Genomic DNA, 25,330 nt, shown 5'->3' on the forward strand with positions numbered 1-25,330 from the left:
CACCTGATGATGACCCGGAGGCGAGGGAAAAAGAGCCCACTGAAGCTCACGGCGTTCTTTCCTGCTGCAGAGGCCTCACAAGATGGCGCGGCTCAGTGCGGGTCAGCGTCTCCGGCTACTGGAAGTGCCTCACCAGCGTCTTCATCCTCTCAGACGGGCTGCGCCCTGGAGGCTTCTCCTTCAACTCCTCCGATTCTCCTGACAGGCTGGTCGCCTTCGGTGCAGCAGGACCCGCAGGTACCGTTTTCCCCGATCTCCTCCAAGCCACTGGGAGCGGGGACCCTGCATACTAGAGGCCCAGGAGGCCCTGATGGGAGCTCTCCGTCGGCGCCCCTAACTGAACCTATTATGAGGGGGCTTCTCGCTGAGTTACATACCTCCATTCAGGGAGACATTAAGGCAGCCGTGTCCAATATACAGCATGAGATCTCCTCTCTTGGACACCGCACATCGCACATTGAGAACAAGATGGCGGAACTCACCTCTTCTCATAATGAAGTAGTGGACTTAGCTAATGGCCTGGAGGATGAGGTTGCCGCTCTTCAACTTAAGATAGCTGATATGGAGGACAGGTCTCGCCGAAACAATTTAAGGGTGAGAGGGGTGCCGGAGTCTGTGAAAACGGAGGACCTCAACACCTTCCTAACGGATTATTTTGCATTGTTGCTGCCTCAGGCTTCCACCCTAGATCTGCTAATGGACAGAGTCCACAGGCTCCCTAAGCCCAAAACCCTACCTGCTGCTACACCAAGGGATGTGATTCTGCGCCTTCACTTTTACCATATTAAGGAGCAATTGATGTTGGTGGCGCGCTCCTCACCCTCCCTACCAGATGGGTATTCGGGACTCCAACTTTTCACGGATCTCTCTGCTGCCACTCTAGCCAGGAGACGTGAGTTCAGTACAGGGACTAAAGCTCTCAGAGAAAAAGGGATCCCTTATAAATGGGGATTCCCTGTGAAATTGATTATCACCAATAAGGGGTCCAAACATGTGGTCTCTTCCCCGGAGACCCTTTTGCAACTGTGTGCGGAATGGAACTTGCCTGTTGATCTGACTGCTCAGAGGTCCCTGGACATACCACATGCTGCAAAGATAGCTGAGGAATGGAAGGTTGTCTCCCACCGCAAGAAAAAAATCAAGACATGAACTGTTCCTCTGCCTTTAGACAGGCCTGTCCGACTTGTCTCACTGGCTTGCGACTGGGGTATCCTTCCCCATCTTTTGGGTTACTTATCCTCTTAGTGCTCTGGATACTTTTCCTGAATGTTTAAACATTCGGCCTAACTGCAGTCGAATGTACTTACCTACCCCCATTAAGACCTACCACATGGTCTTTACTACTGCTTGCTCAATTTATTTGTTCTTTGTTGTTCGTTCTGTTTACTTGTTTTCTGTCCCGTTGGTCCTCCATCACTCACTTTCTCTGATAATGGATATGAGAGGCTCCTCTTGCAAGCTGCTAAGTGTAGATGTATCCTCTTCGACGGGAGTACCTGCTCCTTTTCAGTTTACTGTGCTAATGGTTCTGCTTTGCGTTGATGTATACTTTAACTATGGTTATTAAGGTTGTGTCTATGAATGTGCGGGGTCTTAACTCACCGTATAAAAGGTCTCTGGTGTGGAAGGAGGCTAGACGCCTAGCGGCCGATGTCCTCTGTATACAAGAATCCCATTTATTAGCCCTAGATGCCCATAGACTCCAAAATAAGAGATATCCACATATCTATCAAGCGCATGCTGTTCACAAAAAAGGAGGAGTGGCGATTGCATTTAAGAACACCCTGACGGTTACTGTCCAGCACTCTGTGATAGATGATAGAGGTCGTTTTATAATTATTGTGTGCTTACTAAACAATGTTCAATATACCTTAGGCTCCTTATATGCGCCTAATGCGAAACAGTGTACCTTCCTCAGGGCATTCTTGCGTAAATTGGAGTCCTTGAGAAAGGGACACTGCCTTCTGCTAGGAGATTTTAATATGACCATGTGGCCTAGTGTAGATTCTACTTCGCCCAGTTTGAAAAAAGAACCCACAGGTTTCTTCACTAGTGTGTCCCAAAATGACCTATATGATGTTTGGCGTATATCCCACCCCACGGAAAGGGACTTCACCTTCTTTTCTCATGTGCATAAGATATACACCAGAATAGATTACGCCCTTACCTCCCACTCTCTCCTATCATTGGTTTCAGAGGCCCGAATTATGCCCATAGAATGGTCGGACCATTCCCCCATAAGCGTAACCATTAAAGAATCGCATAGCACCCGCCCGACCTATATTTGGAGACTTAACCCACTAATACTCCATAATCCTGAATACTCTGAAGCGACCAAGTTGGCGGTTGATGCCTACTTCCGCATTAATGATACTGGTGATGTCACAGACCCCATGCTTTGGTGTGCGTTTAAGGCTACAATTAGGGGTCACTTTATTAGTCAAACAGCCTATGACAGGAAGCTCCGCCAGACCAAAACTCTAGAACTCCAACAGCGCCTTGCGGAATTACATAGGCGCAATAAGACCTCGTGCTCTCCATCACTAATAGGAGAAATTTCTCAGGTTAGTGCTACCCTACACTCCCTCTCTTTACACAGCTATGAGATGGCACTGAGAAGGCTCAAAATGACATGGTATTGGCAGGGTAATAGATCTGGCTCTATACTGGCTAAACAACTTAAAAAACGTCAGGATAAGGAGAGAATCCCCTTCCTTACTAAATCTGATGGTTCTATAGTTACTGACCCTCAAAGTATAGCCAATTGTTTTGCAGATTTTTATAGTAAATTGTACAATCTTCAACATGACATTGCTACTCCACAGCCTGATGAAGCAGTTATCTCTTCTTTTCTGTCCTCTATGTCCCTCCCCTCTCTGTCCGCGGACCAAGCATCTGATCTTTGCTCTCCCTTCTCCACAGAAGAAATTCTTGAATGTGTGCGTTCCCTCAAGCCCTCGAAGTCACCTGGCCCTGATGGTATTACAAATGAATTTTATAAGCGATTTGGCCCTTCCGTAGCTCCCTTTTTGACCAGAGCCTTTAACCGTATTAAGGAGAACGGTGTGCCCCCTAAGGAGATGTTGGATGCTCTGGTCATTACCATACCTAAACCTGGTAAGCCACTGGACTCTACCCTAAATTACAGACCAATCTCTCTCCTAAATAGTGATATTAAATTGTATGCCCTGGCTCTTGCTGCCAGGTTGAATAGGGTTTTGCCGGACCTAATTCACAGGGACCAGGTTGGCTTCGTCAAGGGTCGTCAAACGGTGGATGGTACGAGACGCTTTCTCGACATCATCACAAAAGCGCATTCCGATCGGACGCCTTCTCTCTTGCTATCCCTTGATGCGGAGAAGGCGTTCGATCGAGTGCACTGGGGATATTTGCGAAGTGTGCTGCGTAAGTTTGGTTTTCCCCACTCTTTGGAATCCGCCATTATGGCACTATATACGCTCCCATCTGCTAGAATTTACACGATGGGTACCCTTTCTAATAGTTTCTCACTTAGCAATGGGACTAGACAGGGGTGCCCACTGTCCCCCCTTATATTTACCTTAGTTATGGAGCCGCTTGCTCAATCCATCAGGGACTCCCCAGACATTGCGGGCATTCAAATAGGTAAAGTAGACCACAGGATTGGCTTGTTTGCCGACGATGTTATCATTAGTCTCTCCAACCCCCTGAGTTCTTTAGGCCCAGTTATGGACATTATTGATGCCTTTAGTCGAGTTAGCTTTTATAAGATTAACCCCACAAAGTCGTGTATCTTACCATTGCAGATACCCACTGAGCAACAGCGAGTACTACAAGCTAAATATCCCTTTCAATGGGTCACTGACCAGATTCCTTACCTAGGCATAGTCCTTACTGCGTTGCCTGATAAGACAATTGCTTCTAATTTTGCTGTTATGCGGTCCCTGCTTACCAAAGAAATTGATCACTTCTCCAGGCTTCCTGTCTCATGGGCGGGACGTGTTGCCACTGCTAAGATGATGCTGCTCCCTAAAATTTTATATTTTTTTAGATGCCTGCCGATGATAGTGCCCGCCTCCTTCCTCTCACAACTACAGAGAATGCTCTTACGATTTATTTGGGATGGTAAGCATCCTAGGGTTGGTGCGAATATATTGTATCGCCCTGTGCATGAGGGGGGTATGGGGGTGCCGAACCTTAAAATGTACTATCACGCTGTTCTACTCGATCAGCTTAAAAAATGGTGGTGGCAGGACGCTCCCCCCCTGTGGGTAGATATTGAAGCTGCTGTCCTCAATGTTTCTAATTTTAATAACTTTCTCTGGGCATTGCGCTTTAACCCTACCTTTGCTCCCTCTTCTCCTTTCTCTACTATTGCGGCTGCTATCAGGTTGTGGAGTAAGGTGGCGCGAATTAAAAGTCTTTGTCCACCTAGAGTGAAGGATATCCCTTTAGCTGCTATAGGAGACTATATTCTAGATATAGATTTTAAGCCCTGGATAGATGCGGGCATCCTCACTGTGGCATTGATTAGCGATGCTAATGGGTTGATGCCTTTCACTGATATTGTACGCATGTTCTCTATATCACAGAAAGACTTTTACAAATATTTGAGGCTTAGACATTTTTTGAGGTCTCTCCCTTGGGATAGCTCTCGGCCTCGCACTGCGTATGAACATCATTTCCTGTGCAGGGACTCCTTTACTAGGGGTATCTCCCTTGCTTATGTAGCTTTGACTGAGGAGGAGGGGGAAATGGACAGTACGTTTAAGTCCAGATGGGAGGAGGACCTGGCGCGCAGATTCACGGCTGAGCAGTGGAGCTGTGTCTTTGACATGCACAAAAAATATTCTAAATGTGTTAATCATTTCGAAGCTTCTAGGAAGCTCCTATACCGATGGTACTACACGCCGGTTCGTCTGGCTAAAATATACCCTACCACCTCCCCAGTGTGTTGGAGATGTAACCGGGAAAGTGGTACCTTGCTACACGTGTGGTGGACTTGCCCGTTAATTGCACCTCTTTGGACCGAAATTAAGAAGTTATTGGACAACCTAGTGGACTGCCCCTTCTCATGGGGCCCAGAGAGTGCACTACTATTCCTGTCCCTAGAACAAGTTCCCCCGCATTATATGACCATTTTATATCATATTCTGATAGTTGTGAGGGCTCACATTGCTCGGAGGTGGAAGTCGACTGAGGTGCCGGGTCTTCCTGCCATTCTGGCGGAGGTGCATAGTAACCTCGTGTTGGAGGGATTGATAGCGAAGAGGTGTGGGGCTTCTAATAGCCGTATAGCTACTCTGTCCCAGTGGACGGACAGTTGTTCGACCTCAATTAGGGTCGTAGATTAGCTAATCGTATATGCACGATGTATCTCACTCTGATATGTGTATTATGATATGTGTATTATGATTATGATTGTATTGGTGGTCTCTCATTCCTTGTTTTATACATTATATATTGAGGACCTTACTGTTGTTCTTGTTATATGAAAATTTATAAATAAAGTTTAAAAAAAAAAAAAAGGCCCCGTGGGAGTGCAATGGGCCCCTGTCTTGCTGCTTAGCAATAATGGTATGGGTTTAGGTTCTGCTGTGTGTACTGGTTTTTTATCATGTTTTATCCTATTTGATTATAATAAAGATTTATATTTACTTATAATATTGTGTCAGTTTGGTGCATTTATATAGGCTTTCTTGTGTGTACTGGTGGTTGACTGCCCCCCAGCCCAGAGTGTGCATGGAAAATTGTCTGGCAGCCTCCCTGACAGCAAGCAGTGATAGTGCCCATGAAGGGCACCTTGTTGGGCCCGCCCCTTTCACGGTTATCGCTTCTCGGCCTTTTGGCTAAGATCAAGTGTAGTATCTGTTCTTATCAGTTTAATATCTGATACGTCCCCTATCTGGGGACCATATATTAAATGGATTTTTGAGAACGGGGGCCGATTTCGAAGCTTGCTTCCGTCGCCCTATGCATTGACCCGATATGGCAGTATCTTCGGGTACAGTGCACCACCCCCTTACAGGGTTAAAAAGAAAGATTCCTACTTTCATTGCTACCTGCTTGCTGGCTAGCCAGCTAGCCAGCCCTGTGGGCCTTGCTGCTGCTGCAGCCAAAAAACAAAAGGTGGTGCTGCTGCTGCTTCTGCTGCTTCTGCTTCTGCTTGTGTCTGGCCACTGTTGGAGCGTCCAGGCACAGGACTTCTGCTGCTGCTGACTAAATGGCCTCCTTAATTGGATCATTTGAGTAGCCAGCACACCTGTGCAGGTAGGGCATGACATGATAGGCAGCTGCCTTGATAGCGGGTGGGTGCTGAATGTTCCTAATTGACAAAATAAGATTAATGCTTATGAAGAAATATAAAATCTCATCCCTTCCCCAATATCGCGCCACACCCCTACCCCTTAATTCCCTGGTTGAACTTGATGGACATATGTCTTTTTTCGACCGTACTAACTATGTAACTATGTAACATAACATTGGGGGGGGGGGGTCTCCTGGCTGTTCACACAGGTGTGTCATTGCTGTACATTGACCATGCATTGCTTCTGTGGTATTGCAAAGGCAAAGACAAATGCTTCCAGCCATCCATTGCACTAATGGATTGGTCATCAGCTGGCTGTCTATGTCCCGCATCAATATAGACCAAAGTACAGAGGGTTAGGCTATGCTATTGTGCACCTACCTGATGCATCAGAAGGTGCGAGGCCCTTGCTAAATTCTGTGCACAGACTTTGAGATCTATACTTTAGACTGTATCTAAACCTGCTCCAACATGGACTGACATTCTGGCCTACTTTCAGCCGATGCGACTTGTCTGTCGCTGAACAGTCGCTTTTTATGTATTCAGCACCTATGTATAATGTTGTAAAAATGCTCTAGAAGCTAAAGTCGCAGAAATGTCACACATATTTGGCCTGCAACTTTCTGTGCGACAAATTCAGACAGGAAAAATCAGTATAAATCCTTAGAAAATTATCCCCCAGTGTCTCCATCTGCTGGCGGTATTGAATAAGCATTGCTGCACTGATGGGGTATGCATTAGACGAAAAAAAAGAAGAAAAAGAAGAATAATACGCCCAGAAAAGAGGCGAAAAGGAGAAAAACGTAAAAAAACGTGAAAAAAAAGTAAGAGGAAGAGAAGGGAAAAAAAGGTGGAAATGGGTTTAAAAGTGATTTCGGCGGAGAAATATATATATATATATATATATATATATATATATATATATATATATATATATACGCGCACACACACACATATATATAAACGTATTCTCCGTTGAGATATTGCAGCCGCTGCTGTGTCCAGGCCCAGGAGCCTTAGCACTGTGCTGTGATGTCACTCAATACCACTGACATCACTAGGTGTAAACAACATCTCTCCTTTGCTGTGTATGTGACTATGGAGCTGTTTGGTGATGTCGTCTATTATGGCCTTCATAGAAGCAACAGGAGATTGTTGCATCCATCTAGAACCCTCAGAACTACAGTGCTATGATGTCACTCACTTCCACAGGCCTTGCAGAGTGTAAACAACAACAACCCAGCTTTGTTGTGTATGTAACCATAGGGATTTGTGATGTCACCTAGAACCTTCACAGCAGCGACAGCTTTATGAGGAGCATCAGCACTGCTCTGCCTGAGCAGAACCATCACCGCCATAGGTTGTCAAATAACCCGGGTTTAACCCACACAGGTAAGTCCAATGGGGTGCAGGCATGTCCTCTATGCTTACAGCTTCCCGTGGGTGTTGGTTTGATACCGTTTGGGGACAGCCAAGGAGGCATCTGCAGGCAACAAAGGTAGGTGTGTGCTTGTGTGTGTGTTTCCTATGCAGATCCTAAGCCCAGTGTCACATGCAAGTAGGAGGAGTAAGAAGGGTTCCTGGCAAATCCGGGTTATGGATTGCATTTAAAAAGGCCCCGTGGGAGTGCAATGGGCCCCTGTCTTGCTGCTTAGCAATAATGGTATGGGTTTAGGTTCTGCTGTGTGTACTGGTGGTTGACTGCCCCCCAGCCCAGAGTGTGCATGGAAAATTGTCTGGCAGCCTCCCTGACAGCAAGCAGTGATAGTGCCCATGAAGGGCACCTTGTTGGGCCCGCCCCTTTCACGGTTATCGCTTCTCGGCCTTTTGGCTAAGATCAAGTGTAGTATCTGTTCTTATCAGTTTAATATCTGATACGTCCCCTATCTGGGGACCATATATTAAATGGATTTTTGAGAACGGGGGCCGATTTCGAAGCTTGCTTCCGTCGCCCTATGCATTGACCCGATATGGCAGTATCTTCGGGTACAGTGCACCACCCCCTTACAGGGTTAAAAAGAAAGATTCCTACTTTCATTGCTACCTGCTTGCTGGCTAGCCAGCTAGCCAGCCCTGTGGGCCTTGCTGCTGCTGCAGCCAAAAAACAAAAGGTGGTGCTGCTGCTGCTTCTGCTGCTTCTGCTTCTGCTTGTGTCTGGCCGCTGTTGGAGCGTCCAGGCACAGGACTTCTGCTGCTGCTGACTAAATGGCCTCCTTAATTGGATCATTTGAGTAGCCAGCACACCTGTGCAGGTAGGGCATGACATGATAGGCAGCTGCCTTGATAGCGGGTGGGTGCTGAATGTTCCTAATTGACAAAATAAGATTAATGCTTATGAAGAAATATAAAATCTCATCCCTTCCCCAATATCGCGCCACACCCCTACCCCTTAATTCCCTGGTTGAACTTGATGGACATATGTCTTTTTTCGACCGTACTAACTATGTAACTATGTAACATAACATGGGGGGGGGGGGGGGGTCTCCTGGCTGTTCACACAGGTGTGTCATTGCTGTACATTGACCATGCATTGCTTCTGTGGTATTGCAAAGGCAAAGACAAATGCTTCCAGCCATCCATTGCACTAATGGATTGGTCATCAGCTGGCTGTCTATGTCCCGCATCAATATAGACCAAAGTACAGAGGGTTAGGCTATGCTATTGTGCACCTACCTGATGCATCAGAAGGTGCGAGGCCCTTGCTAAATTCTGTGCACAGACTTTGAGATCTATACTTTAGACTGTATCTAAACCTGCTCCAACATGGACTGACATTCTGGCCTACTTTCAGCCGATGCGACTTGTCTGTCGCTGAACAGTCGCTTTTTATGTATTCAGCACCTATGTATAATGTTGTAAAAATGCTCTAGAAGCTAAAGTCGCAGAAATGTCACACATATTTGGCCTGCAACTTTCTGTGCGACAAATTCAGACAGGAAAAATCAGTATAAATCCTTAGAAAATTATCCCCCAGTGTCTCCATCTGCTGGCGGTATTGAATAAGCATTGCTGCACTGATGGGGTATGCATTAGACGAAAAAAAAAGAAGAAAAAGAAGAATAATACGCCCAGAAAAGAGGCGAAAAGGAGAAAAACGTAAAAAAACGTGAAAAAAAAGTAAGAGGAAGAGAAGGGAAAAAAAGGTGGAAATGGGTTTAAAAGTGATTTCGGCGGAGAAATATATATATATATATATATATATATATATATATATATATATATACGCGCACACACACACATATATATAAACGTATTCTCCGTTGAGATATTGCAGCCGCTGCTGTGTCCAGGCCCAGGAGCCTTAGCACTGTGCTGTGATGTCACTCAATACCACTGACATCACTAGGTGTAAACAACATCTCTCCTTTGCTGTGTATGTGACTATGGAGCTGTTTGGTGATGTCGTCTATTATGGCCTTCATAGAAGCAACAGGAGATTGTTGCATCCATCTAGAACCCTCAGAACTACAGTGCTATGATGTCACTCACTTCCACAGGCCTTGCAGAGTGTAAACAACAACAACCCAGCTTTGTTGTGTATGTAACCATAGGGATTTGTGATGTCACCTAGAACCTTCACAGCAGCGACAGCTTTATGAGGAGCATCAGCACTGCTCTGCCTGAGCAGAACCATCACCGCCATAGGTTGTCAAATAACCCGGGTTTAACCCACACAGGTAAGTCCAATGGGGTGCAGGCATGTCCTCTATGCTTACAGCTTCCCGTGGGTGTTGGTTTGATACCGTTTGGGGACAGCCAAGGAGGCATCTGCAGGCAACAAAGGTAGGTGTGTGCTTGTGTGTGTGTTTCCTATGCAGATCCTAAGCCCAGTGTCACATGCAAGTAGGAGGAGTAAGAAGGGTTCCTGGCAAATCCGGGTTATGGATTGCATTTAAAAAGGCCCCGTGGGAGTGCAATGGGCCCCTGTCTTGCTGCTTAGCAATAATGGTATGGGTTTAGGTTCTGCTGTGTGTACTGGTGGTTGACTGCCCCCCAGCCCAGAGTGTGCATGGAAAATTGTCTGGCAGCCTCCCTGACAGCAAGCAGTGATAGTGCCCATGAAGGGCACCTTGTTGGGCCCGCCCCTTTCACGGTTATCGCTTCTCGGCCTTTTGGCTAAGATCAAGTGTAGTATCTGTTCTTATCAGTTTAATATCTGATACGTCCCCTATCTGGGGACCATATATTAAATGGATTTTTGAGAACGGGGGCCGATTTCGAAGCTTGCTTCCGTCGCCCTATGCATTGACCCGATATGGCAGTATCTTCGGGTACAGTGCACCACCCCCTTACAGGGTTAAAAAGAAAGATTCCTACTTTCATTGCTACCTGCTTGCTGGCTAGCCAGCTAGCCAGCCCTGTGGGCCTTGCTGCTGCTGCAGCCAAAAAACAAAAGGTGGTGCTGCTGCTGCTTCTGCTGCTTCTGCTTCTGCTTGTGTCTGGCCGCTGTTGGAGCGTCCAGGCACAGGACTTCTGCTGCTGCTGACTAAATGGCCTCCTTAATTGGATCATTTGAGTAGCCAGCACACCTGTGCAGGTAGGGCATGACATGATAGGCAGCTGCCTTGATAGCGGGTGGGTGCTGAATGTTCCTAATTGACAAAATAAGATTAATGCTTATGAAGAAATATAAAATCTCATCCCTTCCCCAATATCGCGCCACACCCCTACCCCTTAATTCCCTGGTTGAACTTGATGGACATATGTCTTTTTTCGACCGTACTAACTATGTAACTATGTAACATAACATGGGGGGGGGGGGGGGGGTCTCCTGGCTGTTCACACAGGTGTGTCATTGCTGTACATTGACCATGCATTGCTTCTGTGGTATTGCAAAGGCAAAGACAAATGCTTCCAGCCATCCATTGCACTAATGGATTGGTCATCAGCTGGCTGTCTATGTCCCGCATCAATATAGACCAAAGTACAGAGGGTTAGGCTATGCTATTGTGCACCTACCTGATGCATCAGAAGGTGCGAGGCCCTTGCTAAATTCTGTGCACAGACTTTGAGATCTATACTTTAGACTGTATCTAAACCTGCTCCAACATGGACTGACATTCTGGCCTACTTTCAGCCGATGCGACTTGTCTGTCGCTGAACAGTCGCTTTTTATGTATTCAGCACCTATGTATAATGTTGTAAAAATGCTCTAGAAGCTAAAGTCGCAGAAATGTCACACATATTTGGCCTGCAACTTTCTGTGCGACAAATTCAGACAGGAAAAATCAGTATAAATCCTTAGAAAATTATCCCCCAGTGTCTCCATCTGCTGGCGGTATTGAATAAGCATTGCTGCACTGATGGGGTATGCATTAGACGAAAAAAAAAGAAGAAAAAGAAGAATAATACGCCCAGAAAAGAGGCGAAAAGGAGAAAAACGTAAAAAAACGTGAAAAAAAAGTAAGAGGAAGAGAAGGGAAAAAAAGGTGGAAATGGGTTTAAAAGTGATTTCGGCGGAGAAATATATATATATATATATATATATATATATATATATATATATACGCGCACACACACACATATATATAAACGTATTCTCCGTTGAGATATTGCAGCCGCTGCTGTGTCCAGGCCCAGGAGCCTTAGCACTGTGCTGTGATGTCACTCAATACCACTGACATCACTAGGTGTAAACAACATCTCTCCTTTGCTGTGTATGTGACTATGGAGCTGTTTGGTGATGTCGTCTATTATGGCCTTCATAGAAGCAACAGGAGATTGTTGCATCCATCTAGAACCCTCAGAACTACAGTGCTATGATGTCACTCACTTCCACAGGCCTTGCAGAGTGTAAACAACAACAACCCAGCTTTGTTGTGTATGTAACCATAGGGATTTGTGATGTCACCTAGAACCTTCACAGCAGCGACAGCTTTATGAGGAGCATCAGCACTGCTCTGCCTGAGCAGAACCATCACCGCCATAGGTTGTCAAATAACCCGGGTTTAACCCACACAGGTAAGTCCAATGGGGTGCAGGCATGTCCTCTATGCTTACAGCTTCCCGTGGGTGTTGGTTTGATACCGTTTGGGGACAGCCAAGGAGGCATCTGCAGGCAACAAAGGTAGGTGTGTGCTTGTGTGTGTGTTTCCTATGCAGATCCTAAGCCCAGTGTCACATGCAAGTAGGAGGAGTAAGAAGGGTTCCTGGCAAATCCGGGTTATGGATTGCATTTAAAAAGGCCCCGTGGGAGTGCAATGGGCCCCTGTCTTGCTGCTTAGCAATAATGGTATGGGTTTAGGTTCTGCTGTGTGTACTGGTGGTTGACTGCCCCCCAGCCCAGAGTGTGCATGGAAAATTGTCTGGCAGCCTCCCTGACAGCAAGCAGTGATAGTGCCCATGAAGGGCACCTTGTTGGGCCCGCCCCTTTCACGGTTATCGCTTCTCGGCCTTTTGGCTAAGATCAAGTGTAGTATCTGTTCTTATCAGTTTAATATCTGATACGTCCCCTATCTGGGGACCATATATTAAATGGATTTTTGAGAACGGGGGCCGATTTCGAAGCTTGCTTCCGTCGCCCTATGCATTGACCCGATATGGCAGTATCTTCGGGTACAGTGCACCACCCCCTTACAGGGTTAAAAAGAAAGATTCCTACTTGCATTGCTACCTGCTTGCTGGCTAGCCAGCTAGCCAGCCCTGTGGGCCTTGCTGCTGCTGCAGCCAAAAAACAAAAGGTGGTGCTGCTGCTGCTTCTGCTGCTTCTGCTTCTGCTTGTGTCTGGCCGCTGTTGGAGCGTCCAGGCACAGGACTTCTGCTGCTGCTGACTAAATGGCCTCCTTAATTGGATCATTTGAGTAGCCAGCACACCTGTGCAGGTAGGGCATGACATGATAGGCAGCTGCCTTGATAGCGGGTGGGTGCTGAATGTTCCTAATTGACAAAATAAGATTAATGCTTATGAAGAAATATAAAATCTCATCCCTTCCCCAATATCGCGCCACACCCCTACCCCTTAATTCCCTGGTTGAACTTGATGGACATATGTCTTTTTTCGACCGTACTAACTATGTAACTATGTAACATAACATGGGGGGGGGGGGGTCTCCTGGCTGTTCACACAGGTGTGTCATTGCTGTACATTGACCATGCATTGCTTCTGTGGTATTGCAAAGGCAAAGACAAATGCTTCCAGCCATCCATTGCACTAATGGATTGGTCATCAGCTGGCTGTCTATGTCCCGCATCAATATAGACCAAAGTACAGAGGGTTAGGCTATGCTATTGTGCACCTACCTGATGCATCAGAAGGTGCGAGGCCCTTGCTAAATTCTGTGCACAGACTTTGAGATCTATACTTTAGACTGTATCTAAACCTGCTCCAACATGGACTGACATTCTGGCCTACTTTCAGCCGATGCGACTTGTCTGTCGCTGAACAGTCGCTTTTTATGTATTCAGCACCTATGTATAATGTTGTAAAAATGCTCTAGAAGCTAAAGTCGCAGAAATGTCACACATATTTGGCCTGCAACTTTCTGTGCGACAAATTCAGACAGGAAAAATCAGTATAAATCCTTAGAAAATTATCCCCCAGTGTCTCCATCTGCTGGCGGTATTGAATAAGCATTGCTGCACTGATGGGGTATGCATTAGACGAAAAAAAAGAAGAAAAAGAAGAATAATACGCCCAGAAAAGAGGCGAAAAGGAGAAAAACGTAAAAAAACGTGAAAAAAAAGTAAGAGGAAGAGAAGGGAAAAAAAGGTGGAAATGGGTTTAAAAGTGATTTCGGCGGAGAAATATATATATATATATATATATATATATACGCGCACACACACACATATATATAAACGTATTCTCCGTTGAGATATTGCAGCCGCTGCTGTGTCCAGGCCCAGGAGCCTTAGCACTGTGCTGTGATGTCACTCAATACCACTGACATCACTAGGTGTAAACAACATCTCTCCTTTGCTGTGTATGTGACTATGGAGCTGTTTGGTGATGTCGTCTATTATGGCCTTCATAGAAGCAACAGGAGATTGTTGCATCCATCTAGAACCCTCAGAACTACAGTGCTATGATGTCACTCACTTCCACAGGCCTTGCAGAGTGTAAACAACAACAACCCAGCTTTGTTGTATATGTAACCATAGGGATTTGTGATGTCACCTAGAACCTTCACAGCAGCGACAGCTTTATGAGGAGCATCAGCACTGCTCTGCCTGAGCAGAACCATCACCGCCATAGGTTGTCAAATAACCCGGGTTTAACCCACACAGGTAAGTCCAATGGGGTGCAGGCATGTCCTCTATGCTTACAGCTTCCCGTGGGTGTTGGCTTGATACCGTTTGGGGACAGCCAAGGAGGCATCTGCAGGCAACAAAGGTAGGTGTGTGCTTGTGTGTGTGTTTCCTATGCAGATCCTAAGCCCAGTGTCACATGCAAGTAGGAGGAGTAAGAAGGGTTCCTGGCAAATCCGGGTTATGGATTGCATTTAAAAAGGCCCCGTGGGAGTGCAATGGGCCCCTGTCTTGCTGCTTAGCAATAATGGTATGGGTTTAGGTTCTGCTGTGTGTACTGGTGGTTGACTGCCCCCCAGCCCAGAGTGTGCATGGAAAATTGTCTGGCAGCCTCCCTGACAGCAAGCAGTGATAGTGCCCATGAAGGGCACCTTGTTGGGCCCGCCCCTTTCACGGTTATCGCTTCTCGGCCTTTTGGCTAAGATCAAGTGTAGTATCTGTTCTTATCAGTTTAATATCTGATACGTCCCCTATCTGGGGACCATATATTAAATGGATTTTTGAGAACGGGGGCCGATTTCGAAGCTTGCTTCCGTCGCCCTATGCATTGACCCGATATGGCAGTATCTTCGGGTACAGTGCACCACCCCCTTACAGGGTTAAAAAGAAAGATTCCTACTTTCATTGCTACCTGCTTGCTGGCTAGCCAGCTAGCCAGCCCTGTGGGCCTTGCTGCTGCTGCAGCCAAAAAACAAAAGGTGGTGCTGCTGCTGCTTCTGCTGCTTCTGCTTCTGCTTGTGTCTGGCCGCTGTTGGAGCGTCCAGGCACAGGACTTCTGCTGCTGCTGACTAAATGGCCTCCTTAATTGGATCATTTGAGTAGCCAGCACACCTGTGCAGGTAGGGCATGACATGATAGGCAGCTGCCTTGATAGCGGGTGGGTGCTGAATGTTCCTAATTGACAAAATAAGATTAATGCTTATGAAGAAATATAAAATCTCATCCCTTCCCCAATATCGCGCCACACCCCTACCCCTTAATTCCCTGGTTGAACTTGATGGACATATGTCTTTTTTCGACCGTACTAACTATGTAACTATGTAACATAACATGGGGGGGGGGGGGGGGGGGGGTCTCCTGGCTGTTCACACAGGTGTGTCATTGCTGTACATTGACCATGCATTGCTTCTGTGGTATTGCAAAGGCAAAGACAAATGCTTCCAGCCATCCATTGCACTAATGGATTGGTCATCAGCTGGCTGTCTATGTCCCGCATCAATATAGACCAAAGTACAGAGGGTTAGGCTATGCTATTGTGCACCTACCTGATGCATCAGAAGGTGCGAGGCCCTTGCTAAATTCTGTGCACAGACTTTGAGATCTATACTTTAGACTGTATCTAAACCTGCTCCAACATGGACTGACATTCTGGCCTACTTTCAGCCGATGCGACTTGTCTGTCGCTGAACAGTCGCTTTTTATGTATTCAGCACCTATGTATAATGTTGTAAAAATGCTCTAGAAGCTAAAGTCGCAGAAATGTCACACATATTTGGCCTGCAACTTTCTGTGCGACAAATTCAGACAGGAAAAATCAGTATAAATCCTTAGAAAATTATCCCCCAGTGTCTCCATCTGCTGGCGGTATTGAATAAGCATTGCTGCACTGATGGGGTATGCATTAGACGAAAAAAAAGAAGAAAAAGAAGAATAATACGCCCAGAAAAGAGGCGAAAAGGAGAAAAACGTAAAAAAACGTGAAAAAAAAGTAAGAGGAAGAGAAGGGAAAAAAAGGTGGAAATGGGTTTAAAAGTGATTTCGGCGGAGAAATATATATATATATATATATATATATATATATATATATATATACGCGCACACACACACATATATATAAACGTATTCTCCGTTGAGATATTGCAGCCGCTGCTGTGTCCAGGCCCAGGAGCCTTAGCACTGTGCTGTGATGTCACTCAATACCACTGACATCACTAGGTGTAAACAACATCTCTCCTTTGCTGTGTATGTGACTATGGAGCTGTTTGGTGATGTCGTCTATTATGGCCTTCATAGAAGCAACAGGAGATTGTTGCATCCATCTAGAACCCTCAGAACTACAGTGCTATGATGTCACTCACTTCCACAGGCCTTGCAGAGTGTAAACAACAACAACCCAGCTTTGTTGTGTATGTAACCATAGGGATTTGTGATGTCACCTAGAACCTTCACAGCAGCGACAGCTTTATGAGGAGCATCAGCACTGCTCTGCCTGAGCAGAACCATCACCGCCATAGGTTGTCAAATAACCCGGGTTTAACCCACACAGGTAAGTCCAATGGGGTGCAGGCATGTCCTCTATGCTTACAGCTTCCCGTGGGTGTTGGTTTGATACCGTTTGGGGACAGCCAAGGAGGCATCTGCAGGCAACAAAGGTAGGTGTGTGCTTGTGTGTGTGTTTCCTATGCAGATCCTAAGCCCAGTGTCACATGCAAGTAGGAGGAGTAAGAAGGGTTCCTGGCAAATCCGGGTTATGGATTGCATTTAAAAAGGCCCCGTGGGAGTGCAATGGGCCCCTGTCTTGCTGCTTAGCAATAATGGTATGGGTTTAGGTTCTGCTGTGTGTACTGGTGGTTGACTGCCCCCCAGCCCAGAGTGTGCATGGAAAATTGTCTGGCAGCCTCCCTGACAGCAAGCAGTGATAGTGCCCATGAAGGGCACCTTGTTGGGCCCGCCCCTTTCACGGTTATCGCTTCTCGGCCTTTTGGCTAAGATCAAGTGTAGTATCTGTTCTTATCAGTTTAATATCTGATACGTCCCCTATCTGGGGACCATATATTAAATGGATTTTTGAGAACGGGGGCCGATTTCGAAGCTTGCTTCCGTCGCCCTATGCATTGACCCGATATGGCAGTATCTTCGGGTACAGTGCACCACCCCCTTACAGGGTTAAAAAGAAAGATTCCTACTTTCATTGCTACCTGCTTGCTGGCTAGCCAGCTAGCCAGCCCTGTGGGCCTTGCTGCTGCTGCAGCCAAAAAACAAAAGGTGGTGCTGCTGCTGCTTCTGCTGCTTCTGCTTCTGCTTGTGTCTGGCCGCTGTTGGAGCGTCCAGGCACAGGACTTCTGCTGCTGCTGACTAAATGGCCTCCTTAATTGGATCATTTAAATAGCCAGCACACCTGTGCAGGTAGGGCATGACATGATAGGCAGCTGCCTTGATAGCGGGTGGGTGCTGAATGTTCCTAATTGACAAAATAAGATTAATGCTTATGAAGAAATATAAAATCTCATCCCTTCCCCAATATCGCGCCACACCCCTACCCCTTAATTCCCTGGTTGAACTTGATGGACATATGTCTTTTTTCGACCGTACTAACTATGTAACTATGTAACATAACATGGGGGGGGGGGGGTCTCCTGGCTGTTCACACAGGTGTGTCATTGCTGTACATTGACCATGCATTGCTTCTGTGGTATTGCAAAGGCAAAGACAAATGCTTCCAGCCATCCATTGCACTAATGGATTGGTCATCAGCTGGCTGTCTATGTCCCGCATCAATATAGACCAAAGTACAGAGGGTTAGGCTATGCTATTGTGCACCTACCTGATGCATCAGAAGGTGCGAGGCCCTTGCTAAATTCTGTGCACAGACTTTGAGATCTATACTTTAGACTGTATCTAAACCTGCTCCAACATGGACTGACATTCTGGCCTACTTTCAGCCGATGCGACTTGTCTGTCGCTGAACAGTCGCTTTTTATGTATTCAGCACCTATGTATAATGTTGTAAAAATGCTCTAGAAGCTAAAGTCGCAGAAATGTCACACATATTTGGCCTGCAACTTTCTGTGCGACAAATTCAGACAGGAAAAATCAGTATAAATCCTTAGAAAATTATCCCCCAGTGTCTCCATCTGCTGGCGGTATTGAATAAGCATTGCTGCACTGATGGGGTATGCATTAGACGAAAAAAAAGAAGAAAAAGAAGAATAATACGCCCAGAAAAGAGGCGAAAAGGAGAAAAACGTAAAAAAACGTGGAAAAAAAAGTAAGAGGAAGAGAAGGGAAAAAAAGGTGGAAATGGGTTTAAAAGTGATTTCGGCGGAGATATATATATATATATATATATATATATATATATATATATATATACGCGCACACACACACATATATATAAACGTATTCTCCGTTGAGATATTGCAGCCGCTGCTGTGTCCAGGCCCAGGAGCCTTAGCACTGTGCTGTGATGTCACTCAATACCACTGACATCACTAGGTGTAAACAACATCTCTCCTTTGCTGTGTATGTGACTATGGAGCTGTTTGGTGATGTCGTCTATTATGGCCTTCATAGAAGCAACAGGAGATTGTTGCATCCATCTAGAACCCTCAGAACTACAGTGCTATGATGTCACTCACTTCCACAGGCCTTGCAGAGTGTAAACAACAACAACCCAGCTTTGTTGTGTATGTAACCATAGGGATTTGTGATGTCACCTAGAACCTTCACAGCAGCGACAGCTTTATGAGGAGCATCAGCACTGCTCTGCCTGAGCAGAACCATCACCGCCATAGGTTGTCAAATAACCCGGGTTTAACCCACACAGGTAAGTCCAATGGGGTGCAGGCATGTCCTCTATGCTTACAGCTTCCCGTGGGTGTTGGTTTGATACCGTTTGGGGACAGCCAAGGAGGCATCTGCAGGCAACAAAGGTAGGTGTGTGCTTGTGTGTGTGTTTCCTATGCAGATCCTAAGCCCAGTGTCACATGCAAGTAGGAGGAGTAAGAAGGGTTCCTGGCAAATCCGGGTTATGGATTGCATTTAAAAAGGCCCCGTGGGAGTGCAATGGGTCCCTGTCTTGCTGCTTAGCAATAATGGTATGGGTTTAGGTTCTGCTGTGTGTACTAGTGGTTGACTGCCCCCCAGCCCAGAGTGTGCATGGAAAATTGTCTGGCAGCCTCCCTGACAGCAAGCAGTGATAGTGCCCATGAAGGGCACCTTGTTGGGCCCGCCCCTTTCACGGTTATCGCTTCTCGGCCTTTTGGCTAAGATCAAGTGTAGTATCTGTTCTTATCAGTTTAATATCTGATACGTCCCCTATCTGGGGACCATATATTAAATGGATTTTTGAGAACGGGGGCCGATTTCGAAGCTTGCTTCCGTCGCCCTATGCATTGACCCGATATGGCAGTATCTTCGGGTACAGTGCACCACCCCCTTACAGGGTTAAAAAGAAAGATTCCTACTTTCATTGCTACCTGCTTGCTGGCTAGCCAGCTAGCCAGCCCTGTGGGCCTTGCTGCTGCTGCAGCCAAAAAACAAAAGGTGGTGCTGCTGCTGCTTCTGCTGCTTCTGCTTCTGCTTGTGTCTGGCCGCTGTTGGAGCGTCCAGGCACAGGACTTCTGCTGCTGCTGACTAAATGGCCTCCTTAATTGGATCATTTGAGTAGCCAGCACACCTGTGCAGGTAGGGCATGACATGATAGGCAGCTGCCTTGATAGCGGGTGGGTGCTGAATGTTCCTAATTGACAAAATAAGATTAATGCTTATGAAGAAATATAAAATCTCATCCCTTCCCCAATATCGCGCCACACCCCTACCCCTTAATTCCCTGGTTGAACTTGATGGACATATGTCTTTTTTCGACCGTACTAACTATGTAACTATGTAACATAACATGGGGGGGGGGGGGGGGTCTCCTGGCTGTTCACACAGGTGTGTCATTGCTGTACATTGACCATGCATTGCTTCTGTGGTATTGCAAAGGCAAAGACAAATGCTTCCAGCCATCCATTGCACTAATGGATTGGTCATCAGCTGGCTGTCTATGTCCCGCATCAATATAGACCAAAGTACAGAGGGTTAGGCTATGCTATTGTGCACCTACCTGATGCATCAGAAGGTGCGAGGCCCTTGCTAAATTCTGTGCACAGACTTTGAGATCTATACTTTAGACTGTATCTAAACCTGCTCCAACATGGACTGACATTCTGGCCTACTTTCAGCCGATGCGACTTGTCTGTCGCTGAACAGTCGCTTTTTATGTATTCAGCACCTATGTATAATGTTGTAAAAATGCTCTAGAAGCTAAAGTCGCAGAAATGTCACACATATTTGGCCTGCAACTTTCTGTGCGACAAATTCAGACAGGAAAAATCAGTATAAATCCTTAGAAAATTATCCCCCAGTGTCTCCATCTGCTGGCGGTATTGAATAAGCATTGCTGCACTGATGGGGTATGCATTAGACGAAAAAAAAGAAGAAAAAGAAGAATAATACGCCCAGAAAAGAGGCGAAAAGGAGAAAAACGTAAAAAAACGTGAAAAAAAAGTAAGAGGAAGAGAAGGGAAAAAAAGGTGGAAATGGGTTTAAAAGTGATTTCGGCGGAGAAATATATATATATATATATATATATATATATATATATATATATATATATATATATACGCGCACACACACACATATATATATAAACGTATTCTCCGTTGAGATATTGCAGCCGCTGCTGTGTCCAGGCCCAGGAGCCTTAGCACTGTGCTGTGATGTCACTCAATACCACTGACATCACTAGGTGTAAACAACATCTCTCCTTTGCTGTGTATGTGACTATGGAGCTGTTTGGTGATGTTGTCTATTATGGCCTTCATAGAAGCAACAGGAGATTGTTGCATCCATCTAGAACCCTCAGAACTACAGTGCTATGATGTCACTCACTTCCACAGGCCTTGCAGAGTGTAAACAACAACAACCCAGCTTTGTTGTGTATGTAACCATAGGGATTTGTGATGTCACCTAGAACCTTCACAGCAGCGACAGCTTTATGAGGAGCATCAGCACTGCTCTGCCTGAGCAGAACCATCACCGCCATAGGTTGTCAAATAACCCGGGTTTAACCCACACAGGTAAGTCCAATGGGGTGCAGGCATGTCCTCTATGCTTACAGCTTCCCGTGGGTGTTGGTTTGATACCGTTTGGGGACAGCCAAGGAGGCATCTGCAGGCAACAAAGGTAGGTGTGTGCTTGTGTGTGTGTTTCCTATGCAGATCCTAAGCCCAGTGTCACATGCAAGTAGGAGGAGTAAGAAGGGTTCCTGGCAAATCCGGGTTATGGATTGCATTTAAAAAGGCCCCGTGGGAGTGCAATGGGCCCCTGTCTTGCTGCTTAGCAATAATGGTATGGGTTTAGGTTCTGCTGTGTGTACTGGTGGTTGACTGCCCCCCAGCCCAGAGTGTGCATGGAAAATTGTCTGGCAGCCTCCCTGACAGCAAGCAGTGATAGTGCCCATGAAGGGCACCTTGTTGGGCCCGCCCCTTTCACGGTTATCGCTTCTCGGCCTTTTGGCTAAGATCAAGTGTAGTATCTGTTCTTATCAGTTTAATATCTGATACGTCCCCTATCTGGGGACCATATATTAAATGGATTTTTGAGAACGGGGGCCGATTTCGAAGCTTGCTTCCGTCGCCCTATGCATTGACCCGATATGGCAGTATCTTCGGGTACAGTGCACCACCCCCTTACAGGGTTAAAAAGAAAGATTCCTACTTTCATTGCTACCTGCTTGCTGGCTAGCCAGCTAGCCAGCCCTGTGGGCCTTGCTGCTGCTGCAGCCAAAAAACAAAAGGTGGTGCTGCTGCTGCTTCTGCTGCTTCTGCTTCTGCTTGTGTCTGGCCGCTGTTGGAGCGTCCAGGCACAGGACTTCTGCTGCTGCTGACTAAATGGCCTCCTTAATTGGATCATTTGAGTAGCCAGCACACCTGTGCAGGTACGGCATGACATGATAGGCAGCTGCCTTGATAGCGGGTGGGTGCTGAATGTTCCTAATTGACAAAATAAGATTAATGCTTATGAAGAAATATAAAATCTCATCCCTTCCCCAATATCGCGCCACACCCCTACCCCTTAATTCCCTGGTTGAACTTGATGGACATATGTCTTTTTTCGACCGTACTAACTATGTAACTATGTAACATAACATGGGGGGGGGGGGGGGTCTCCTGGCTGTTCACACAGGTGTGTCATAGCTGTACATTGACCATGCATTGCTTCTGTGGTATTGCAAAGGCAAAGACAAATGCTTCCAGCCATCCATTGCACTAATGGATTGGTCATCAGCTGGCTGTCTATGTCCCGCATCAATATAGACCAAAGTACAGAGGGTTAGGCTATGCTATTGTGCACCTACCTGATGCATCAGAAGGTGCGAGGCCCTTGCTAAATTCTGTGCACAGACTTTGAGATCTATACTTTAGACTGTATCTAAACCTGCTCCAACATGGACTGACATTCTGGCCTACTTTCAGCCGATGCGACTTGTCTGTCGCTGAACAGTCGCTTTTTATGTATTCAGCACCTATGTATAATGTTGTAAAAATGCTCTAGAAGCTAAAGTCGCAGAAATGTCACACATATTTGGCCTGCAACTTTCTGTGCGACAAATTCAGACAGGAAAAATCAGTATAAATCCTTAGAAAATTATCCCCCAGTGTCTCCATCTGCTGGCGGTATTGAATAAGCATTGCTGCACTGATGGGGTATGCATTAGACGAAAAAAAAGAAGAAAAAGAAGAATAATACGCCCAGAAAAGAGGCGAAAAGGAGAAAAACGTAAAAAAACGTGAAAAAAAAGTAAGAGGAAGAGAAGGGAAAAAAAGGTGGAAATGGGTTTAAAAGTGATTTCGGCGGAGAAATATATATATATATATATATATATATATATATATATATATATATATACGCGCACACACACACATATATATAAACGTATTCTCCGTTGAGATATTGCAGCCGCTGCTGTGTCCAGGCCCAGGAGCCTTAGCACTGTGCTGTGATGTCACTCAATACCACTGACATCACTAGGTGTAAACAACATCTCTCCTTTGCTGTGTATGTGACTATGGAGCTGTTTGGTGATGTCGTCTATTATGGCCTTCATAGAAGCAACAGGAGATTGTTGCATCCATCTAGAACCCTCAGAACTACAGTGCTATGATGTCACTCACTTCCACAGGCCTTGCAGAGTGTAAACAACAACAACCCAGCTTTGTTGTGTATGTAACCATAGGGATTTGTGATGTCACCTAGAACCTTCACAGCAGCGACAGCTTTATGAGGAGCATCAGCACTGCTCTGCCTGAGCAGAACCATCACCGCCATAGGTTGTCAAATAACCCGGGTTTAACCCACACAGGTAAGTCCAATGGGGTGCAGGCATGTCCTCTATGCTTACAGCTTCCCGTGGGTGTTGGTTTGATACCGTTTGGGGACAGCCAAGGAGGCATCTGCAGGCAACAAAGGTAGGTGTGTGCTTGTGTGTGTGTTTCCTATGCAGATCCTAAGCCCAGTGTCACATGCAAGTAGGAGGAGTAAGAAGGGTTCCTGGCAAATCCGGGTTATGGATTGCATTTAAAAAGGCCCCGTGGGAGTGCAATGGGCCCCTGTCTTGCTGCTTAGCAATAATGGTATGGGTTTAGGTTCTGCTGTGTGTACTGGTGGTTGACTGCCCCCCAGCCCAGAGTGTGCATGGAAAATTGTCTGGCAGCCTCCCTGACAGCAAGCAGTGATAGTGCCCATGAAGGGCACCTTGTTGGGCCCGCCCCTTTCACGGTTATCGCTTCTCGGCCTTTTGGCTAAGATCAAGTGTAGTATCTGTTCTTATCAGTATACTTACCTGGCAGGGGAGATACCATGATCGCTACGGTCTGAAGAACTCCAAGCATTGTGGTAGAGATTTTGCGTAGTACGATTGCAGTACTTTTCGTTCTTATTAGAACCGCATTTCTCTAGAGCATACCACCTGAAGATCGTCTCCTGCCTGCCTCGGAACATCTGAAGAAGGAGAAGATCTTGAAGACTGCAGCTCCGGAAGAAGCCGACGAAGAACCTGGAAGAAGGGAATCGGCGGTGAATTCCGGAACAGCGGCGAAGAGGAAGGCGGCGCAGAATCTTTTCGAAGAAACTCGCTGCCTCTGGAGAAGGATTTGCATAGCTCCTCCCACCGGGACCGGATCTGCATAGCTCCTCCCACCCGGGAAAGAAGACTTTGCGAAGCCTCTCTCCACAAGCAAGCAAGGAAGCGGAAAAGAGCCTGCTGGAAGAAGCCATGGCCTCAACCAGCAAGTCCACCCAGGAGGCTGCAGGGCAAGGCCTGGAGGTCCAGCCCCAACCACAGCAAGCTTCAACCTCCACCACGGCAAGGCAGAAGGGCGGCAGAATTCCTAACCTGGAAGCTCCAACCCTGGAGCCCTGGATGAGGCAGACTGTTGCCTTGAAGCTCAAGCCCGTGGACGGAAGGGTGCCGGACATGTCCCACGACGTGTTCTGCAAGAAGATGCTGGCGGATCAAGGCTTCCCCACGGCTGACACCCTGGGAATAGCAACCTTCTTTTCGGGAATCTTCTACATCACCTTTGCCACCATTGGGACCTGTAGAAGATACTGGGAGGTGGTGAAAGCGGCGAGTCCCGAATCCCCTTTCTCTCGCTTTGTGGGCAACTGCCTTATTCAGAGAGAGGAGAGGCGGGTGACGGTCTCAATGCGGAACCCACACACCCCAGGCACGGACATCTCGACCTTCCTGAAGCGCTTCTGCACCGTGGTGAGGGAGCCCACCCGCATCCTGAACTCACTCGGATACTGGACCTGCAAGTGGTCTGTGGTCGTCAGACTCAACAAGAACCCTGCTTCTCCAGACGGACTACAGCACCTGCCAACGACATTTTCCTTGGGCAACTCCACAGGACTTATCTTCTACCCGGACATGCCGCAGACCTGCAGGAGATGTGGCAAGATGGGCCACGAGGGCAAGGACTGTACGGAGGATGCCTGCAGGTATTGCCGTGTGACAGGTCACACGACCAA

The 25,330-nt window shown here is 46.6% G+C and overlaps 8 non-coding genes and 1 pseudogene across 8 annotated transcripts; all 9 read left to right on the plus strand.

The window, feature by feature from the left end:
• Positions 1–5,808: 5,808 nt before the first annotated feature.
• Positions 5,809–5,999, plus strand: LOC130320874 (U2 spliceosomal RNA). Its single transcript, XR_008866695.1, has one exon. It is a non-coding gene; the product is annotated as a U2 spliceosomal RNA (small nuclear RNA).
• A 2,098-nt stretch (positions 6,000–8,097) lies between these two features.
• Positions 8,098–8,288, plus strand: LOC130320875 (U2 spliceosomal RNA). Its single transcript, XR_008866696.1, has one exon. It is a non-coding gene; the product is annotated as a U2 spliceosomal RNA (small nuclear RNA).
• Positions 8,289–10,382: 2,094 nt separating this feature from the next.
• Positions 10,383–10,573, plus strand: LOC130320876 (U2 spliceosomal RNA). The gene has a single exon (XR_008866697.1). It is a non-coding gene; the product is annotated as a U2 spliceosomal RNA (small nuclear RNA).
• Positions 10,574–12,666: 2,093 nt separating this feature from the next.
• LOC130320878 (U2 spliceosomal RNA) lies at positions 12,667–12,857 on the plus strand. The gene has a single exon (XR_008866699.1). It is a non-coding gene; the product is annotated as a U2 spliceosomal RNA (small nuclear RNA).
• A 2,074-nt stretch (positions 12,858–14,931) lies between these two features.
• LOC130320879 (U2 spliceosomal RNA) lies at positions 14,932–15,122 on the plus strand. Its single transcript, XR_008866700.1, has one exon. It is a non-coding gene; the product is annotated as a U2 spliceosomal RNA (small nuclear RNA).
• A 2,096-nt stretch (positions 15,123–17,218) lies between these two features.
• On the plus strand, positions 17,219–17,409 carry LOC130320881 (U2 spliceosomal RNA). Its single transcript, XR_008866701.1, has one exon. It is a non-coding gene; the product is annotated as a U2 spliceosomal RNA (small nuclear RNA).
• A 2,089-nt stretch (positions 17,410–19,498) lies between these two features.
• LOC130320882 (U2 spliceosomal RNA) lies at positions 19,499–19,689 on the plus strand. The gene has a single exon (XR_008866702.1). It is a non-coding gene; the product is annotated as a U2 spliceosomal RNA (small nuclear RNA).
• Positions 19,690–21,794: 2,105 nt separating this feature from the next.
• On the plus strand, positions 21,795–21,985 carry LOC130320883 (U2 spliceosomal RNA). The gene has a single exon (XR_008866703.1). It is a non-coding gene; the product is annotated as a U2 spliceosomal RNA (small nuclear RNA).
• A 2,094-nt stretch (positions 21,986–24,079) lies between these two features.
• LOC130320828 (U2 spliceosomal RNA) lies at positions 24,080–24,248 on the plus strand (annotated as a pseudogene).
• Positions 24,249–25,330: the final 1,082 nt, after the last annotated feature.

The sequence above is a fragment of the Hyla sarda genome, unplaced genomic scaffold (assembly GCF_029499605.1).
Source record: "Hyla sarda isolate aHylSar1 unplaced genomic scaffold, aHylSar1.hap1 scaffold_222, whole genome shotgun sequence".
NCBI lineage: Eukaryota > Metazoa > Chordata > Amphibia > Anura > Hylidae > Hyla > Hyla sarda.